At 50.8% G+C, this 13,984-nt stretch overlaps 2 non-coding genes and 1 pseudogene across 2 annotated transcripts; all 3 read right to left on the bottom strand.

Moving 5' to 3' along the window:
• Positions 1-13,984, bottom strand: part of LOC120381757 — a 194,041-nt pseudogene that overhangs the window by 149,105 nt on the left and 30,952 nt on the right.
• On the bottom strand, positions 7,312-7,393 carry TRNAS-ACU. The gene has a single exon. It is a non-coding gene; the product is annotated as a tRNA-Ser (tRNA).
• TRNAY-GUA lies at positions 13,518-13,589 on the bottom strand. Its single transcript has one exon. It is a non-coding gene; the product is annotated as a tRNA-Tyr (tRNA).

Genomic DNA, 13,984 nt, shown 5'->3' with positions numbered 1-13,984 from the left:
TTAAGGTCTGTATGTGTTTTAGGGCGAGGAGAAGTATTAGCTACATAATAGTGAAATCTAAGGAGAAGACTGTAATTAGCTTTGAGGTTGTGGGCTAAATGTAAGCAATGATTAGGTTTCGGCATTGAAATATTCAGCTGGCTAAATCTGGGTTTCACTGCCTGGGTGAGAAATCTCTGGGGTTTCAGCATCACTGAATGCGCACCTGCCTTCTTGGGTTGCTCTTTCAGGATTTATAAGGGTTGGTTTTTCTGCTGTATTAATCTGATGGTTGGACTAAATTGACGACTTGATTCCAGCGCAATATCCTTGTTAACTCATTGATTTCCTGATTTGACCTGAACTTTATCACTGTGTTGTTTAACCCTTAGCTGAGTGGTGTCTATAGTCATTTAGCCTTAGTGACATGCGCTCTTGGGATTATTTGTTCATGTTAATAAAACCTGTAACTGGGAAATTGAGTCATTTCTTTCAATAAGCAACGGGGGCTGGAACTTTTCTTTGTCTATTTCCCTTTAATTCAATCTCCATTTTCTTCATTTCACACTGTTCTAAGTTAAGGAACGTGGAGCAACAAAAACTGACACAGACCTGTTGCTGCCCCATTCTGTGCCCATCCAGCAGGAGCAGAGAACAAACCCCTCCTGGAGCCGGGATTGTCACACTGGACTGGAAATACAGACGCGTGTTCCCAAGCTTTGCTGTCTTTCTCCAATCATGGCATAAGGGTGACACCTACACCTGCTTGTAATCACGCCTGGCAGGAAGGAGATCCCTATGTGCATTGCCTTGGGAGCAGGGGGATCTGGGAGACACTGGGGGCTATTAACCCAGAGCTCAGGAGCAATCTGCTCAGGGGTGATGCAGCAGAAAAGAGCTGGGTGCTGCTTTCCTCACTTATTTCTCCTTATCCCCTTTCAGTCTCTCCTCTTTCCCTTTCTTCCTCATCCCGCACCCTCTGGCAGGGAGACATGGTCACTTCCCTGCTCCCAGGGGCGCTCACTCTCCTGTAGCTGGATTGGCCCCTGCGAGTGCTAAGCTGAGGGTCTCGCAGCTCTTGGGTGGAGTCGGGACAGCGATGGAACCCCTGCCTCAGGTGCAGTGTGAGAAACTGCTGTGTGTAGGAATTTGCTACTTATGGTGCACTGAGCATGCTCACATGAACTGAGCATGCTCAGTAAATCTGCTGAAGCCACTTCCCTTCACTCTGCCCTTACTCAGAATCAGATTCTGCAGATTGCTATTTACAAGGTGTCATAAATGTATCGCTACGGGTAGCATAAAATACCCTGTAAAAGGTTAAAAATCTCAGATAACCTGGTTGGCACATGACCAAAAGGACCAATACGGGAAGAAAATACTTTCAAATCTGTAGGGGACGGTTTTTGTTTTCGTGTTCCTTTGTTTTCCCCGGGTCAGCGAGGAACCAGGGCATGGAAAATACATCTCCCTAAGCACATGGCATAGAAAAACCTTAGAGTTCTGTGCATAGGCAGGTCCTTGCATAGCTTGCTGAGGCTGTGGCTACACTTAGCACTTCAAAGCGCTGCCGCGGTAGCGCTGCCACGGCAGCGCTTTGAAGCGCTAAGTGTAGTCAAAGCGCCAGCGCTGGGAGAGAGCTCTCCCAGCACTGTCCGTACTCCACCTCCCTGTGGGGAATAACGGACAGCGCTGGGAGCCGCGCTCCCAGCGCTGGGGCTTTGACCACACTGGCGCTTTGCAGCGCCGCAATTTGCAGCGCTGGAGAGGGTGTGTTTTCACACCCTGCTGCAGCACTGCAAATTTGTAAGTGTAGCCAAGCCCTGAGTCACAAGGTGTATCTGCCTTTTCTCAGCGGGTCGATTGTGTAGCTGATGGTCGTTAATGGGCCATCAAGCAGGCTAGGCAGAACTGACACCAACTTGTCTTGAGTGTTCCCCGGAAGCAGAGCACAGGTTTGAAATACAGAGAGCCAATATAACGTCAACTACAAAAATGATAGCATAATTATAATCAGCCAATCAGAACCTCTCCATAGACCCCTTACACGACAACCTTTCTACAATATTGGCTGCAAATATAGAACAGCGGTCGCAACGGTGATCTATACAGTTACAGATTATGTCAATAACGTCACAGGAGGTGACACGGCATCAGCGAGACTGATACTGGAATACTGCCTCCAGTTTTGGGGTCCTCATTTGAAAAAGATGTTGTGAAATTGGAGCTAGGGCAGAAAAGAGCCACCAAATGTTCTGAGGGCTGGAGAAAAATGCCTTCTAGGGAGCTATTGAAAGAGCTCAACCAGTTTAGCTTATCAAAAGACGATTGAAAGGTGACTTCATTGAAGTCTTGAAGTGCCTTAATGGAGAGAAAGGATTGGGTATTAAAGGGCTCTTGAATGGAGCAGAGAAAGGCATAACAAGACCCAATGGCTGGAAGGTGAAAAGAGACAAATTCATATTACAACTAAGACACAAAAATTCAACAGCGAGGATGATTCACCACAGGAACAAGCTACCAAGGAAAGTGGTGGATTCTCCATCTCCTGATGTCAGTCAATGAAGACTAGATGCCTTTCTGGAATGTGTTTGCCCCAAAAGTAGCTATTGTGTCATACAGGAGGCCTGTGATATGCAGGGGGTCAGATTAGATGCTCTAATGGTCTCTTCTGGCCATGAAGTCGACTAATTTCTGACAAACTGAGTGTAGCATTGGGAGCAGCGTCTGATGTTTCCCTGTCTAGCCGGCTTGCTGCCTAGAACGAACGCTCCTTGAGTGGGGTGATCCACAGGGAGTAGCTCAAACCTGCAAAGTGCCTGGCCAGGGGCAGGACATTGGCACAGCAAGGGAGGGGTGTGGCAGTGGCATCACAAAGACCTTTTGCAGGACCTCAGCCTATTGGTCCAAGGTGGTGGGGAGGTGGTGACCTCACAGAGAGATGCTGACATCAGCCAGGCAGGACAGGGGCGAGGGGCCAGGGAAACCTCAGAGACCCCTGTGGCTTTGCTTAAACAAGTCTCCTTCTCCAGGTCTCTCTTTGAGGACTGAGAGAGTATTCGGGATCACGGACGTGAGCGCCAGGAGGAACCTCTTTTTTGAGTTTTCTCCTTCCCTTTTAGTGATTTTACTAGAAAACAGCCGTCCCTGTTTAGAAGGTAAGAGCCTCCTCGAGGTTTGAAACCTGTTCAGTCTGATCCATCTGGTGAAAGTTGAATTCTAGGAATGGAAAACACAAGCTGAAGGAGGCAGAATTTTATTGCACATCTGGGATTTTGTCCCTTAGAATCACCGGGGACATTAGGGTTTGTCCTTTTTGTTTCACCTTTTCCTCCCTCCCTCCCTCCCTCCTTTCTCTTTGTCTCTTGCTTCTTTTTTTCTTTCTCCTGTTCCCCTCCCAACACCAGGAGGGGTGTGTGTGTGTGTATTGCGGGGGAGGGCTCTGCAGCTCCCACTGTGGGAGGTCCACCCAAAAATGTGGGGCTGAAATAGTGCTCGGGCAGTGATCCCCACCAGTGACCTGGGCCATCCTTTGGGCTCTCTGGTGAGAACCCTCAGCCTCCCGTCCTCAGTCTCTACCCTGATTGGCTGAGCAGGGGGTTATTGACAGGGAGGAGACTCAGGTCCTTGTTGTTCTCTTTTAAGACCAAGGAAATAAGTCAGAACCAGTTCTATGTTTGATTAATTTTGCTGCTTCTCTACATTAATGGTCTCTGAGCAGTTCATGATTCTCTCTAACATTGCAGTTCTCCTCAGATACTTGCAGAATAATTACTGTGCACTGTTGGTCTGGAGGTCATCTGAGAGCATTTTATTCAGGTCATTCAATGTCTGAAATTCAAGATCCGATGGTTAGTTTGAAAATCAGGGCTCTTGGGTACTATTCCCAACTCTGCCACTGACTGGCTGTGTGACCTAAGACAAGTCAATTCTTCTTTCTCAGCCTGAGCTTCTCCCTCTTTCAAGTAGGGATAATAATGATCCGCTCCTACCTAGCTCAGCACACTCACTGTCTCTCCCCACACACAAACAGTCTCTACCCCGCCACACACACTGCAGTTGGTAATCTAGTAAGATGCCCGTGGAACGGTGGGATAGAGAAACCTGCATCATGTGATGCTGTACCAGCCCGTGAGGCATTGCAAACCCTTCCCAAAACACCCTGCAGCCAGTTGCACAGTGGGATAGTTACCCACAGTGCACTGCTCTCTGTTGCCATCCAAGAACTGCTAGCATGGATGTGCTCTGGTGACACAAGGGGCATAGGGAGGACATTCAATAGCTGTTAGTTAAAACACTTTAACTAAAGCAGCAATGCCGGGGGGTTGGTGGCTCCTTTCTTTCCTCACCGTGGAGTAAACTCAGCTTTTTATTCCATTCTTGATGTTTCATGGAATAGCAACAGACGACCGAAAAAAGACGTGGACAGGGTGGGTCTCAGGGGAGGGGCAGAGAGGTTCGAGCGGTGGGCAGAGCAGGTCTCGGAGGTGGGGGCAGTGGGCAGGGAGGTTTCAGGGGAGGGGCACAGAGGTGCAAGTGTTGGGCAAGGCAGGTCTCAAGGGAGGGGCAGAGAGGTGTGGGTGGTGGGCAGGGTGGGTTGCAGGGATGGGTCAGCGAGGTGGCGGTGACAGCTGGTGGGCAGACCGTGTGGTAGGGGGTGGAGAGGCACGAGCAGCAGCCAGGAAGGCCTTGGGGGAGGAGAGGAGCGAGCGAAAGGTGGCTCAGCCATCCTCAGCCAAAGAGGAAGAGCGGGTGTGGGAAGTGGCCGAACAGGAGCAAGGGGGGAGCACAGGGGGGTCCTCAGAGACAGGAGAAGGGGGAGGGCAGTGTCATGATCTGGGCACCAATGGGCTCCCCACATCTAGGGAGCTTCCAGCGCTCACACCCAGCCTCCCCAAATGCAAGAGCCATGGGCCACCTATTCTCTTCATCTTCACTAACCAAGCCCCTCCCCAAGCTATGTTGATGGGAGAAGCCCTCCTGTTGGCACAGCGCTATCTGCACCGGGGTTAGGCTGATATAACTGCATTGCTTAGGAGGTAAATTTTTACACCCTGAGTAATGTAGTTACACCGATCTAATTTTGTAGTGTAGACCTGTCCAAAGAACCTTGGAAGTAAAACTTCACCTGCTCCTCTGCTTTACTGAATCCAAACACCAGCAAAGCTTGTCAGGCCCAGATGGAGGTTGGCAGAGAGTCAGGTGTGTGCAGACATGATCTCTTCAGCAGCTGTAGGCACCATGGCTTAGCTGGCTAAAACCAGTGTTTTGTACACAGGAGATCCTGGGTTCAAGTTCCAGTGGTACCTTACTGAGTTGCTTTTGGGGCACCTGGTATTGGCTACTGTCAGAAGACAAGATTCAGAGCTAGATGGACCTTCGGTCTAGCCTAGTGTGGTTTTTCTTATGGTTTAAATTACACTCACAGGCACTGAGGATAGAGTTACTGAAAGTTAGGAGCTGATAGGTCAGTGGTCCAGTCCCCTCACAGACGACCCCGTCCCTCTGGGACAGGGGCAGGTCTGAGCTCTCACACCAAATGCTCATTGTGGCTGCCAGAATCTGTGGGCAGCTCATTTAGTTTATGCCGAGGGTTGAGTCCTGTTTTGTGCACCGTGTCTGAGAATGAAAATCCTAAACTGGCCTTTGAAATAACAAAAGCAGCAGGACGTGTTTCTGTCCCTGCCCCAGAGCAGACAGACCAATGGAGAAATGCCATGAGTCCAGGGTAATACTCCCCTGCGGTTTTACCATTTCCACTTGCTAAACCCCCTCCCAACCTTCTGGGCTCCTGGAGCAGGGGACTGAGCCTGAGCCGAGACACGGACACTGCAACGTTACAGCCCAAGCCGCATGACCCTGATTAATGTGACACGGGCCAGTCGTGGGTGTTTCATTGCACTGGAGACGTAGCCTAATGTTATGTCTGCACTGCGATTAACACACCCAGGGCACCTGTCGCAAAGCCCGGGTCAGCTGACTCAGGGTTATGGGGCTTGGGCTGCAAGAGTATAAAATTACAGTGCAGACAGATGGGCTTGAGCCCAACCTCTGAGACCCCACGAGGGGTGAGGGTTTCTGAACCCAGGCTTCAGTGTGAACACAAATATCTGCACCACAGTTTTTAGCCTCTCAGCTTTAGCTCCATGAGGTCAGATGGTCCAGGCCAGCCATGCTGCCATCTTTATCCCAGGAGAGATGGACTCTAAGGGTCCGTCTCCATTGCAATGTCAGCCAATGGGTGGCACACTGTACTCAAAGCAGCACCCTGGAAGCCCCATATTCACCACTCTCATATGATGATGATACGGTTTGTACAAAGTCTGCCTGGTGAGGTGTCATTTCAAAAGTCTTGGTCTGTTGAACATTACTATTGTGTTGGATTGTGTGTGTAGCATTGGCTGGGAAGTTTTGCTCTGTGTGTGTGACTGAGATGAGGTTGGGAAATGCCCACCACCAGCCTTTCAGGTGTGACAACGGAGGAGCCAGACTGCTGCTGGGATCCACACTCCCAAGGACTATCCCAGGAACTGTGTACAATGCAGACTTCTCCGAGATAGCACAGCGACAATGGACACTGCTTGCTCACATCCTAGCAAAGGTACTTCCTAGCCAGTTGGAAGAAACTATGAAAGGGGGGGTAGAGACATTATGAGTTAGCCTCTCTCCCCCACAACTCAACAGCTGGAAACACACCTGGATGACAAAACTGATTCAGAAATCAGAAGAGAATAATAATAGTACATTCAAACCAAAGTCCCCAAACAGACTAGTAGTGGTTTTTCAGCAGAAAATTTTCAGTTTGGGGAATTCTGTTTTCTCAGTCAGACTTTGACAAGGGAAGCAGAGAGAAAATGGTTGAGTTGCCTCCTTCAGAACAGCTTGGCCTAGGCACTAGCTCTGGTTCACTGTTGTGGCCTTGCTCAGGTTGGGGGTAGTTTAATTATTTGGGGAGGTCCCAGGGTGTTTGGGGGAGATTATGAGGCTGTTCCCTTTTGAGATAAAAACTAAGAAATGCAGGACTAGAGAATTGTTTTAGAAATCTGGTATTTAGACATTTTATTTTAAGCAAAGGGGAGGGGGGAAGAGATTCTGAGAAGCTTTTTGTTTGCAAGAAGCAACATTGTTTGATCTGTCATTGTACCAAGGGGGGAGATCATAGAATCCAAGATCAGAAGGGACCATTATGATCATCTCATCTGACCTCCTGCAAGATGCAGGCCCATAAGTCGATCCACCCACTCCTGAACTAATTAGGAGATGGTTGTCTATAAACACACTCCTGAACATAGAGATGGTTGTCTATAAAGGAGGGTGAAGACTAAATGCAGCCGATGAGGATGGGATTTGAACCCATGCGTGCAGAGCGCAATGGATTAGTAGTCCATCACCTTAACCACTCAGCCACCTCATCTGAGCAATCAAGAAGTGGACAGGAGGAGAAATCTAAGGCCGGCAGAGATAAGGACACTAAGGAGTTTTTAAATACTAAGCGTAAGCAGGGGCTGAATGAGCTCCCGCCTCACATCTAGTGAGGAGCTGGGGGAAGACTTCAGGAACAGGCCGTGTTTGCATAGACACCCCTACTCTGCCTAGCTATGCAGCATGAGGGGGCCGCTTCCCCAAAATGACCAGTTTGGGATGGTGGTGGGTTGCAAATCACTTTAGGATTGAGTGGAATGAAATGTTATTCTCCTCCCTGTACGAGTGAAGGGCAGCGGAACGTACCTAGGCCGTCCTGACGGAGGGGTGGCTGGGTGAGGAATCGCTTTCATTGGACGGCAGAGAAGTGATTGAGGACGTCACCCTAACCCAGTGGTCCCCAAACATTTCACACTGCGCCCTCGTGTCCATGGCTGTGGCCCCTTGGAAGCCGCGGTCGAGAACCGGGGCTGGGAGTGGGGCTGTTGCTTGCTGGGGAGAGGGGTGCGGACAGAGGTCAGGGGGTCGTGGCCGGGCTGGGAGCCAGGGGCCCAGGCTGAGGGTGGGGTTGGGGAAGAGCTGGGACAGAGTGGGGCTGAATGGGGCTCCCTCCCTGCCCTCCATGGGGGCTGGCTCAGGCCCTGAGGTGCCCCCATCAATCTTCCTCTGTGTCCCCCTAGGAGTCACGCCCCACATTTTGGGGACCACTGACCCCTACTCACTAAGCAGGGGCTGATGATGCCAAAGTCCAGGGAAAGAGAGAACAAGTGCGGGGGCCCCAGCACCGGAACCCCCCCCCGACTTCTGTGTGTGGCTCCGCCCCCGTCCACCCCTTCCACCCACGGCCCCACCCACTGTCACCTCTGTTCCACCCCTTCCCCCACTGGCCCCACCCTGTCACTCCTTTACCCGGCCCGCTGGCCCCGAGACCAGAGAAGCTCTGTGCCCTGCTGCAGCCCCCGGGCCGTAGCAGGGAGTGGGAGCTCCTCCAGCCCTGGGGCTGACATGGGGGAGACTTTCCCAGTGGGTCCCAATTTGGCCAGGGCCCCTAGTCATGGGCCCCACTGCCCCCTTGGCGACGCAAGGTTTGGGGAGGCTGAGCCCCCCCCCGAGCCTCCATTACGAGCCGCCCAGGCTACCTCTGCTCAGTGGGTGGCCAGTCTCCCTGTGTCTCTGCTGTTCGTGCTGGGGAGCCCGGCCGGCCTTAGGGGTGGGGCCCCCGGCAGCCGCCCAGGGCTCCAGGGGGTCAAAGGGCACCGTGTGGCCGTGCAAAGGTGCTCACTGCTCTCCCCTGCCCCAATGCTCCTCCGTGGCCCCACAGAGGCTGGGGGGAGCGAGGAGCAACACTATGTGCTCCATGCGTCCTGGTCACTTTCCCCACCTGGGCTGGGCTGTGAGGGGAGCATCAGAAGCTGCTGCTCTCTGCCCTCCCCTGACGCAGCCCGGCTGAGGAAAGTGACCTGGATGCAGGGAGCTCGGATGATGTCCCTTCTCGCCCCCCTGCCCCTGCTAGGCAAGGCTGCTGTGTGGTGTCTCCATGGCTGCACTTTCAGTGATGCAGGTTTCTCGATCCCATTGTTCCCTGGGCATCCTACTAGATTGCCAGCTGCTTTTCAACTTCAGTGTGGAGACTGTGTGTGTGTGGGGAGAGACAGTGTGTGTGTTGGGGAAGAGTGAGTGTGTTGAGCTAGGTAGGAGCGGATCATTATTATCCCTACTTGAAAGAGGGAGAAGCTAAGGCTGAGGAAGGAGAATTGACTTGTCTGAGGTCACATGGCCAGTCAGTGGCAGAGTTGGGAATAGAACCCAAGAGCCCTGATTTTCTAACTAACCATCGGATCTTGAATTTCAGACATTGAATGACCTGAATAAAGTGCTCTCAGATGAGCTCCAGACCAACAACAGTGCACAGGAATTATTCAGCAAGTATTTGAGGAGAACTGCAATGTTAGAGAGAATCATGAACTGCTCAGAGACCATTAATGCAGAGAAGCAGCAAAATCCATCAAACATAGAACTGGTTCTGACTTATTTCCTTGGTCTTAAAAGAGACCAACAAGGATCTGAGTCTCCTCCCTGTCAATAACCCCCTGCTCAGCCAATCAGGGTAGAGACTGAGGATGGGAGGCTGAGGGTTCTCACCAGAGAGCCCAAAGGATGGCCCAGGTCACTGGTGGGGATCGCTGCCCGAGCACTATTTCAGCCCCACATTTTTGAGTGGAGCTCCCACAATGGGAGCTGCAGAGCACTCCCCCGCAACACACACACACACACTCACGCACACCCCTCCTGGTGTTGGGAGGGGAACAGGAGAAAGGACAAAAGAAGCAAGAGACGAAGAGAAAGGAGGGATGGAGGAAAAGGTGAAACAAAAAGGACAAACCCCAATGTCCCCAGTGATTCTAAGGGACAAAATCCCAGGTGTGGAATAAAATTCTCTCTCCTTAAGCTCGTGTTTTCCATGCCTAGAATTCAACTGTCACCAGATGGATCAGACTGAACAGATTTCAAACCTCCAGGAGGCTCTTACCTTCTAAACAGGGACGTCTGTTTTCTAATAAAATCACTAAAAGGGAAGGAGAAAACTCGAAAGAGGTTCCTCCTGGCGCTCACGTCCGTGAACCCGAATACTCTCTCAGTCCTCAAAGAGAGACCTGGAGAAGGAGACTTGCTGAAGCAAAGCCACAGGGGTCTCTGAGGTTTCCCTGGCCCCTCGCCCCATCCTGCCTGGCTGATGTCAGCATCTCTCTGTGAGGTCACCACCTCCCCACCACCTTGGACCAATAGGCTGAGGTCCTGCAAAAGGCCTTTGTGATGTCACTGCCACACCCCTCCCTTGCTGGGCCAATGTCCTGCCCCTGGCCAGGCACTTTGGAGGTTTGAGCTACTCCCTGTGGATCACCCCACTCAAGGAGCGTTCGTTCTAGGCAGCAAGCCGGCTAGACAGGGAAACATCAGACGCTGCTCCCAATGCTACACTCAGTTTTTCAGAAATTAGTCGACTTTATGGCCAGAAGAGACCATTAGAAAATCTAATCATAGAATCATAGAATATCAGGGTTGGAAGGGACTTCAGGAGGTCATCTACTCCAACCTACTGCTCAAAGCAGGACCAATCCCCAACTAAATCATCCCAGCCAGGGCTTTGTCAAGCCTGACCTTAAAAACCTCTAAGGAAGGAGATTCCACCACCTCCCTAGGCAGGGGCGGCTCTAGGCACCAGCAAAACAAGCTGGTGCCTAGGGCGGCAAAATGTAGGGGGCGTCCCCTGCGGTCGGGGGGGGGGCAGCAGGCTGGGCCGGCGGACCTGCCACAGTCATGCCTGCGGGAGGTACACCGGAGCCCCGGGATGACTGGACCTGCCGCAGGCATGACTGCGGAGGGGGCGCTCGTCCTGCAGCTCGGCTGGATCTCCCGCAGGCTTGACTGCGGAAGCTCAAGCGGAGCCGCCGGACCCGCGAACCGTCCGCAGCCGCGGGAGGTCCAGCCGAGCCGCGCGGGACCCGCGGTGCCACTGCAGTCATGCCCATGGGAGGTCCGCTGCTCCCGCGGCTCCGGGGCGCCTCCCGCACATGACTGCTTGGGGCGGCCAAAAACGTAGAGCCACACCTGTCCCTAGGTAACCCATTGCAGTGCTTCACCACTCTCTGAATGAAAAAGTTTTTCCTAATATCCAACCTAAACCTCCCCCACTGCAACTTGAGACCATTGCTCCTTGTTCTGTCATCTTCTACCACTGAGAACAGTTTAGATCCATCCTCTTTGGAACTCCCTGTCAGGTAGTTGAAAGCAGCTATCAAATCCCCCCTCAGTCTTCTCTTCTGCAGACTAAACAAGCCCAGTTCCCTCAGCCTCTCCTCATAAGTCATGTGCTTCAACCCCGTAATCATTTTTTGTTGCTCTCTGCTGGACTCTTTCCACTTTTTCCATATCCTTCTTGTAGTGTGGGGCCCAAAACTGGACACAGAACTCCAGATGAGGCTTCACCAATGTCTAATAGAGGGGAATGATCACATCCCTCGATCTGCCGACAATGCCCCTAATTATACAGCCCAAAATGCCGTTAGCCTTCTTGGCAACAAGGGCACACTGTTGACTCATATTCAGCTTCTCGACCACTGTAACCTCTTGGTCCTTTTCTGCAGAACTGCTTCCTAGCCATTCGGTCCCTAGTCTGTAGCAGTGCATGGGATTCTTCTGTCCTAAGTGCAGGACTCTGCATTTGTCCTTGTTGAACCTCATCAGGTTTCTTTTGGCCCAGTCCTCTAATTTGTCTAGTTCCCTCTGTATCCTATCCCTACCCTCCAGCGTATCTATCACTCCTCCCAATTTAGTGTCATCTGCAAACTTGCTGAGGGTGCAGTCCATGCCATCCTCCTAATCATTAATGAAGATATTGAACAAAACCGGCCCCAGGACCGACCCTTGGGGCACTCCACTTGAAATTGGCTGCCAACTAGACATGGAGCCGTTGATCACTACCCATTGAGCCCGACGATCTAGCCATGTTTCTATCCACCTTATAGTCCATTCATCCAGCCCATACTTCTTTAACTTGCTGGCAAGAATACTGTGGGAGACTGTATCAAAAGCTTTACTATAGTCAAGGGATAACACATCCACTGCTTTCCCCTCATCCACAGACCCAGTTATCTCCTCATAGAAGGCAATTAGGTTAGTCAGGCATGACTTGCCCTTGGTGAATCCATGCTGACTGTTCCTGATCACTTTCCCCTCCTTTAAGTGGTTCAGAATTGATTCCTTGAGGACCTGTTCCATGATTTTTCCAGGGACTGAGGTGAGGCTGACTGACCTGTTGTTCCCTGGATCCTCCTTCTTCCCTTTTTTAAAGATGGGCACTACAGTAGCCTTTTTCCAGTCATCCAGGACCTCCCCCGATCGCCATGAGTTTTCAAAGATAATGGCCAATGGCTCTGCAATCACATCCGCCAACTCCTTTAGAATCATAGAATCATAGAATTCAAGATCAGAAGGGACCATTATGATCATCTAGTCTGACCTCCTGCAAGATGCAGGCCACATAAGCCGATCCACCCACTCCTTAGCAAGTGAACCCTGCCCCATGCTTCGGAGGAAGGCGAAAAACCTCCAGGGCCATAGCCAATCTTCCCTGGAGGAAAATTCCTTCCCGACCCCAAATATGGCGGTCAGCTGAACCCCGAGCATGCGGGCAAGACTCTCCAGCCAAACCCTCTGGAAAAGGTTACATCATACCAGGCACATAATTGACCTATCGACTAAGCCCGTTATCCTATCATACCATCCCCTCCATAAACTTATCTAGCTTAATCTTAAAGTCGTGGAGGTCCTTCGCCCCCACTGTTTCCCTCGGTAGACTGTTCCAGTATTGCACTCCCCTGATGGTTAGAAACCTTCGTCTAATTTCAAGCCTTTAGCACCCTTGGATGCAGTGCATCTGGCCCCATGAACTTGTGCTCGTCCAGTTTTTCTAAACAGTCCTGAACCACTTCTTTCTCCACAGAGGGCTGGTCACCTTCTCCCCATATTGTGCTGCCCAGTGCAGCAGTCTGGGAGCTGACCTTGTTTATGAAGACAGAGGCAAAAAAAAGCATTGAGTACATTAGCTTTTTCCACATCCTCTGTCCACTAAGTTACCTCCCTCATTCCTTGACTTTCTTCATGTTGCTAACATACCTGAAGAAACCCTTCTTGTTACTCTTAACATCTCTTGCTAGATGGAACTCCAAGTGTGATTTGGCCTTCCTGATTTCACTCCTTCATGCCTGAGCAATATTTTTATACTCTTCCCTGGTCATTTGTCCAGTCTTCCACTTCTTGTAAGCTTCTTTTTTGTGTTTAAGATCAGCAAGGATTTCACTGTTAAGCCAAGCTTGTCACCTGCCATATTTACTATTCTTTCTACACATGGGGATTTTTTTTCCTGCAACCTCAATAAGGATTCTTTAATCCTTTAGAGGATTGGAACTGATTTCAGTGAAGGCACGTTTGTTAGGTTTTTATGCATTTGCACAGGAAAACATTGAGTGTTTCTATTCATTTCAGGGATCCCTATTCAGTGGAACTCCTGAACATAATGGAAATGCCATTATTTTCATTGAAGGAAGAGGTTTGTAAGGGGGCACTTGGATTTGAACCAAGGACCATTTGAACTACAGTCAAACACTTGACCACTGAGCTATACCCCCATGATTGCTGTGTAGGTAAGTCAGAGATCTTAAAGATTTTGAAGGACAGACCCTGCCTCAGGGATCTCCTGTTCTGTTCCCAGACCACAGTGCTTTTAAAAATGGGGTTTGATTAAACTTATAGATCCATGTAAACACTATAGCTTGCACACCCACCCACATAGCTTCCCCCCGTGACATAGCTACCACCTCTCGGGGAGATGGATTAACTACATGGACGGGACAGCTCTCTCCCCTCCGCTTAGAGCATCTTCATTATTTATGAATAGCTGGGAAATAACCTCCTGAATGGACAGTAACCAATTTATCAAATATTGCTGGGTCTGCATTCAATATGGGTACCTGGTCATATTGGCTGGATTAGTAGGAGCATTGCCGGCAGATCGAGGGAAGTG

Source organism: Mauremys reevesii, linkage group 14 (genome assembly GCF_016161935.1).
Source record: "Mauremys reevesii isolate NIE-2019 linkage group 14, ASM1616193v1, whole genome shotgun sequence".
Classification (NCBI taxonomy): domain Eukaryota; kingdom Metazoa; phylum Chordata; order Testudines; family Geoemydidae; genus Mauremys; species Mauremys reevesii.
This window is presented reverse-complemented; position numbering and strand designations above follow the sequence as displayed.